We start from the raw sequence: 7,599 nt of genomic DNA, 5'->3' as shown, positions 1-7,599 counted from the left end.
GTATCGGATGTTGCATTTATGGACGCGATCTAAATACAGTTTAGGTTTAATTTTATGTAATGGTCCGTGATTTAGTTAAACCTTTATGGATTTTAATGTGGGGATGGAATCCTTAATGGATAAGACCTGTTAGTCTTGGAATGTAAAATCCAATGACGCTAAGTCTAACCCCCCCACTATATTATCCAGCTTTAGTTGATCGCCGTATGATGAAGAGTAAACCATCTTCGGGATATTCGTCCCGTTCAGTTAATGTTTTTGTCAACGAGAATAGATCGACACTTCGACTTATATACCGGGATTTTCTCCGACATTTCCTTATAGATATAAATTATTCGCAAAGTTTGTCGAATTATATCTTTTTGTTTCTTTTTAAGGTAAACAAGTGTCTGTCGATAATCGTTAATTAACCGCCTTATTAGGTCTTGTAATACGGTCTGGTCTATAAACTATATATTATGGTGAAACACGCTCTTTGTGCATTGTTTGTTATATTATGTCGATTCGGTATATTCATGCTGTCTTATCGATCGACTATACGAATGTTGTCGTGATTCACCTGGATGAAAATTCTTAGACCAATCCGTTCAAAAGAAACTATGTAGCTGACACGGTAGACATAATACAATATATGACACGATGCACTTTCATATGTTACCCAGATACTTATTCTTGTAGTCATCTGGGGCGCCTAACAACAACAACAACGAATAAGAAAGGACCTGGAGCCGATAAGACGGTCAACCTAAAACCGAATTACAACACCAAAATAACTCCGTTAAGATAACGAAAAACGACCAGTGGATTACAACTTAGTTACCTTTATATATAGTAACAAAAATATAGATTCGACACTATCCGAAATATTATATCATAAGTCGTTGAAATTATGTAAACAAATACCCGTTTATAAAGTCGAACAGTCGAACTAACTAGAGATTAACAACGAAAAACATTAACTAACGGAACGAATTATCCCGAAGATGGTTGACCTTGCTTCAGTCGCCGGAAATACGCCACATATCAACCTAAAGCTCGATAAACATAGTGAGGGGGTCACAATTAGTCGATCACAGAATCTACCAGTCCAAGACGAACCATATCGGTCACATATCCATGAAGCATAGTGGAATCACATTGTCCATCCCCACATAGGAATCACAAAGGCCATTAAACTAAATCTACGGATGCACATTACAATAAAATAAACTCTAAACTGGATTTAGATCGCCGTGCCCATAAAACATGCAACATCCGATACAGTCCGATCAGAAACATCTGGTCATATAATCCGATGCAAGGGGTTGACAGAACAACGAGACAAGAACATAGAAATCCTACAGGTACAAGACCATAAGAAAAGGTAAAAATACGGTATTAAGGTCCCCATCTATGACACCAAATCTAAACAAATAATTTGGAATATTTATAGAACCCACAATAAGAAAAATCAAATTAAATATTGGAATAAAACGCAAGATCATAAAAGTTGACTTTATCTTTGACCAGGGTTTAAATAATTAAGATCCAGAAATATCAAAACAAAATCAAAATAAAAATAATTATAAATCTGGTTTATATCATCTAGCTAAGATGTACCGTCTAATATATTACGGATCCTAATAAAACTTATGACAGGACTAGACGGTTATTCTATCCTATTTTAAGAAGAAAAAATTCCAATAAACGATCCACCAAGTATGGTAACAGAATAATTAACAAAATCCGGATATTTCCGAATATAAAATTAAATTATTGGAATAAACATAATGTCATTGTGGAAGCATCAAAAGATGTATATCGCACGAAACAGAATAATCGTACGCATTTCGTAAAAATTTCAGCGATAATATGATGAAAGTTAATATCAATCGACAATTTATATCATCGTAAATATGTTAAGACCTCAGGCCTAGTCTTTGTAGACAAGTATATTAGGCTTCCTACTTCTTGTTGATACTGTTTTATATCTTTAGGAGAGGCCTGTTCTGTATTCTTTTCCATTTTTAAGCCAATAATTCCAGGGGTAGATACTGGATTTAGATTTTGTTTATTAAACCTTTATAAAATATCTTGGGTGTATTTCTTTTAGTTTAATTTTATAACCTTATTTTTGCGATCTCTAGTAATTTCCATACCTAGGAAATAGGAAACTGGTCCCAAATTTATTAATTCTAGGTCTTTACCTAGTTTTGTTTAGATTTTATTTATTTATTTAATATTTAGACCAAATACTAGTAGATCGTCTACATGGCAGATTATTATAATGCCTAGTGTATTATTTTTGAATACTGCCTGATCTGCAAAGATAGGATAAAATTCTTCTTTTTTAAGGTTATTTGCTAGGTGGTTATACCATATTCTTAGTAATTGTTTTAGGCCATATAAAGCTTTATTTAATTTATATACCTTATTTAGTATTACAGTAACACCTTCTAGTTGTTCTACATATAGCTCTTTGTCTATATTAGCATGCGTAAACGCATTTTTAAAGTCCTATTATACTATTTCCCAATTATAGTAAGCTGTTAAATATAGTAGCATTTTATACACTTCTGGGCAGCAAGTATTTGCGAAGGTTTCTGTCAATGATGATCTCTGATGTTGCTTATGTAAGCATTACATAAGAACACCCTGGAAGAACCCTACGGCTTTACGCGGTGTATTAGATGGTATCAGCTAGTGTATCAGCTAGTGTATTAGATGGTATCAGCCAGTATATCAGCTAGTGTATTAGGTAACGTATCACCTAGTGTATCAGGTATCGTATCACCTAGTGTGTCAGGTAACGTATTACCTAGCGTATTAGGTAACGTATTAGAATACGAGGCGGAACGTAGACGTTCCGGAACTAGGGTCTTCCAGGTATATGGAGGCTCGGTCCTCCGTGGGTGGGCGTTATTGATTGCATCGGGTTCATCCGCTTTGCTTGCTTCGCTGCATCGCTCGCCCTGTCGTCCTCCGACCTCCGCTTACGCAAATTAACAGGTTATAAGCCCGGCTGCTCTAACCTTAACCAAATCTCGATTAATTTTCGACTAAAACTCCAAAATCTGAACTCGACCAAATATCAATTAATTGTTGACCAATTTTTTGATTAAATCTGAACTATATCTTGAGTCAATTTCATCTCTATTTTACTCTCACTTGAATTTTATTTTAGTTAAATCTTGATCGAATCTTGATTGAATCTTGAGTATATTATTTGGTTTATCTATTCTTTTGATTGTATCTATTTGTTCAAATCCTATTATTCGATTTTATTTAAATCCTATTATTTAATTCTATTTATTTATTCGTAGATAAAATGTTAGATAAAATCTTAATTGAAAAGCTTATTGGGCAATCTAACTACGAAGTCTGGAGCCGTTGGGTCCAATTACTTCTCGTAAAAGGATCGCTTAGTGATGCTATAGAAGAAGGAGTTACCCTAAAAGGGGAAAACGACAAAAAAGCCTTAGCCAATATAAGGCTGATAATTGAGGATGGACCTCTCTTGTATATACGGTATTCTAAAACAGCTCTGGAAGCATGGAAACTGTTAAAAAATCTCTACAGCCTAAAAGGGTTTAGCTTGGAATTCTTAATCTACAAAGAGTTTTTTGAGACCACCTTATCTAAATACTCTTCTATGGAGGAGTATTTAAATAAAGTAAAGTAACTTACCGACCAATTGAAAGCCAAAGGCATAGAATTGCTAAATTAGGTGATTATTGCTTGGGTTTTAAATAACCTAACCAGTCCTTACGAGGGATTTGTTATAATGGTTACCCAACCTTATAGAACCAATTCTAGTACTATTAACTTAGAAAACCTGTTTTCTAACTTGTTGGACGAATCTAGAAGACAGGTATCTAAAGATTAGGAAATAGCCTTGGTTATAGGGTCTAGACGACCTAGGACCAATTAGATAAATTAAATACATAAAAATAAGTACTNTAAGAAGTGTAGAACAACTACGCATTCTATAAAGGACTGTTTTTATCTATTTCCTAAAAAGGCCCCAAAAGGCTTTAAAACCAAGCACTATTATGAGCCAAAACCTTAAGAAGCTCTCGTGTCTATAAATACTAGTGATAACTATCCTAGTAATATAGAAGAAGACGATTTTAAAATTGATCTTGATCTACTGGATACCGATTAGGTACTTATTAACTAATAAAAAACCCCTGTTAATTTGCGGTAAGCGGAGGTCGGAGGACGACAGGGTAAACGATGTAGTGAAGTAAGTGAAGTGGATGAACTTGATGCAATTGATGATGTCTATCTACGGGGATTCGAGTCTCTATATACCTGGAAGACCCTAGTTCCGGAACGTCTACGTTCCGTCTCGTATTCTGATACGTTACCCTGATATACACTAGGTGATACGTTACCTGACACACACTAGGTGATACATTACCTGATACACTAGGTGATACGTTACCTGATACACTAGGTGATACGTTACCTGATACACTGGCTGATACACTGGCTGATACCATCTAATACACTAGTTGATACACTAGTTGATACACTAGCTGATACCATCTGATACACCGCGTAAAGCCATAGGGTTCTTCCAGGGTGTTCTTATATAATGCTTACATAAGCAACATCAGAGATCATCATTGACAACCCCAACCAAATTAAAAAGGAGCTAATTTTGTATTAGACTTAGGAGCTACTAAGCATCTAATAACTAAAAAGGAATACTTTACAAGCTTTAAAGATTCCTATGGAAAAATTGGTTGGGGAACCGATGCATTAATTAATTATATTGGAAACGGAAATGTTGAATTGGTAAATAAAGGAAACAAAATTGTACTAGAAAACTGCAGATATGTACCCAATTTTTAATATAATCTTATCTCTATTAGTAAGCTAGATCAGCTTGGCTATGAAATTGTAGTTAAGGGCGGTTAAGCCCATATTTATAAAAATAAATAACTACTTATCTTAGCTATGGGAAGAAACTCCCTGTACTATATAGATATAGTACAAAATAATCTGCCTAGTGAAAAGACTAAAAAAGTTAAAAGTAAGCAAATAAATTTAATTTGCTTGAACAAATAAATAAAATTAATTGAGCCAATAAATAAATTTAATTTGCTTGAATAAACAAATAAAATTAATTTGCTTAAACAAGCAAATTTAATTAAACTTTGGCACTAAAGAATTGGCTATATAAATCCTATTTTACTATAAAAGACTCTAGGTCTTTAGTTAAATATTCTATTTAACGAATGCGAAATTTGTATAGAATTAAAGCTAATAAGTCAGCGAAATAAAGAAATTATACCAAAAGCAAAAGTTTACCTAGAAAAGGTAGTAACTGACTTATGTGGACTAATATCCCCTGAAACTATAAATGGTGAAAGATATATTATTTTCTTCCTAGATTCAGCTACTAGATATTTAGAATTCAAATTACTGAAATCTAAATCAGAAGCCTATAAAGCTTTTATAGAATTTAAAAATCGGGCTGAAAATCTATTAAAAAGGAAAATACAATACCTGAAATCAGATTAGGGGGGTGAATTTGTAAATAAAAGGTTTAAAGGAGCCTGCTTTACATACGGTATTGCTTAGTAATATTTGGCTGCTTATACCTATAAACAAAATGGGTTAATAGAACGAATAAATAGAACAATACTAGAAAAGGTATGCTGTATTTTATTTACTACAAAACTACTAAAGAACCTTTGGGGGGAAGCAGTAAGTATAGCAGTTTACCTATACAATAGGACTCTATATAGTTAATTGCAATTCATGTTAATATGCGTAAGCGGAGGTCGGAGGACGACAGGGTGAACGATGTAGTGAAGTAAGTGAAGTGGATGAACTTGATGCAATTGATAATGTCTATCTGCGGGGGACCGAGTCTCTATATACCTGGAAGACCCTAGTTCCGGAACGTCTACGTTCCGTCTCGTATTCTGATACGTTACCTGATACACTAGCTGATACACTAGCTGATACCATCTGATACACTAGTTGATACACTAGCTGATATACTAGTTGATACACTAGCTGATACCATCTGATATACCGCGTAAAGCCGTAGGGTTCTTCCAGGGTGTTCTTATGTAATGCTTACATAAGCAATATTAGAGATCATTATTGACACGCCCCTATAAACAATATATTGTATTGCAATATTTTGTTTATTAATTTTGTTTATTGATTTTGTTTATTAATTTTATGTATTAAGTGACCCAAGAAGTAAGTTAAGCAGCCTTAATAAAAACCTTAGCCTATGGCTAAAACCCAGTGGGAATAAAAGGTCTAATTAGGAAGGAAAAGAGTGTCTGCTAATTGATTTTGTTTATCGATTTTGTTTATTAATTTTATTTATCCATTGGTAGCAAGTTTATCTGCCTGACTAAATTCTTAAAAGTAGGTCCACTTAGTGCTTTGGTAAGCATATCAGCTAGCTGTTCTTTCGTACTTATATGGCTTAGCTGTATTGTATTGTTTGTTACGTGTTCTCGCATAAAGTGGTATTGTATATTAATATGCTTGGTTTTAGTATGATGTTCTGGATTGTTCGCTAATTTAATTGCTGATAGGCTGTCTGTGAACAAATGGAATTTTTCTTTGTTTTCTATATTAAGCTATTTAATAACGCTTATTAAATATAGATATTCCTTTATAGCCTCTTTTAGGGCTATGTATTTAGCTTCACAGCTAGATAGAGCAACTGTTTTTTGTAATTGACTTGCCTAGCTTATAGGGCTTCTACCAAATGAGAAGTAGTATGTGCTAGTTGATTTTCGACCTATTATATCACCCCCCCAATTTGAATCGCAGTAACCTAAAATATAAGGTTCTAATTGTTTAGAATAGGTAATTCCTAAGGTAGGGGTGTAATTTAGGTATTTCCAAATTTGATTTAGTGCCTGGTAATGTATTTTATTTGGATTTNANATAAATCTAGCGCAGGTATTTACGTTGTAGGCTATGTCAGGCCTAGTCTTTATAGACAAGTATATTAGGCTTCCTACTTCTTGTTGATACTGTTTTATATCTTTAGGAGAGGCCTGTTCTGTATTCTTTTCTATTTTTAAGCTAATAATTCCAGGGGTAGATATTGGATTTAGATTTTGTTTATTAAACCTTTGTAAGATATTTTGGGTGTATTTCTTTTAGTTTAATTTTATAACCTTATTTTTATGGTCTCTAGTAATTTCTATACCTAGGAAATAGGAAACTAGTCCCAAATTTGTTAATTCTAGGTCTTTGCCTAGTTTTATTTGGATTTTATTAATTTGTTTAATATTTAGGCTAAATACTAGTAGATTGTCTACATGGCAGATTATTATAATGCCTAATGTATTATTTTTGAATACTGCCTGATCTGTAAAGATAGGATAAAATTCTTCTTTTTTAAGGTTATTTGCTAGGTGGTTATACTATATTCTTGGTAATTGTTTTAGGCCATATAGAGCTTTATTTAATTTATATACCTTATTTAGTATTACAGTAACACCTTCTAGTTGTTCTATATATAGCTCTTTGTCTATATTAGCGTGCGTAAACGCATTTTTAAAGTCCTATTATACTATTTCCTAATTATAGTAAGCTGCTAAATATAGTAGCATTTTATACACTTCTAGG

Source organism: Cenococcum geophilum, assembly GCF_001692895.1.
Source record: "Cenococcum geophilum 1.58 unplaced genomic scaffold K441scaffold_25, whole genome shotgun sequence".
NCBI lineage: Eukaryota > Fungi > Ascomycota > Dothideomycetes > Gloniales > Gloniaceae > Cenococcum > Cenococcum geophilum.
The sequence above is the reverse complement of the archived record's forward strand: the minus strand, read 5'-3'. Positions refer to the sequence as shown.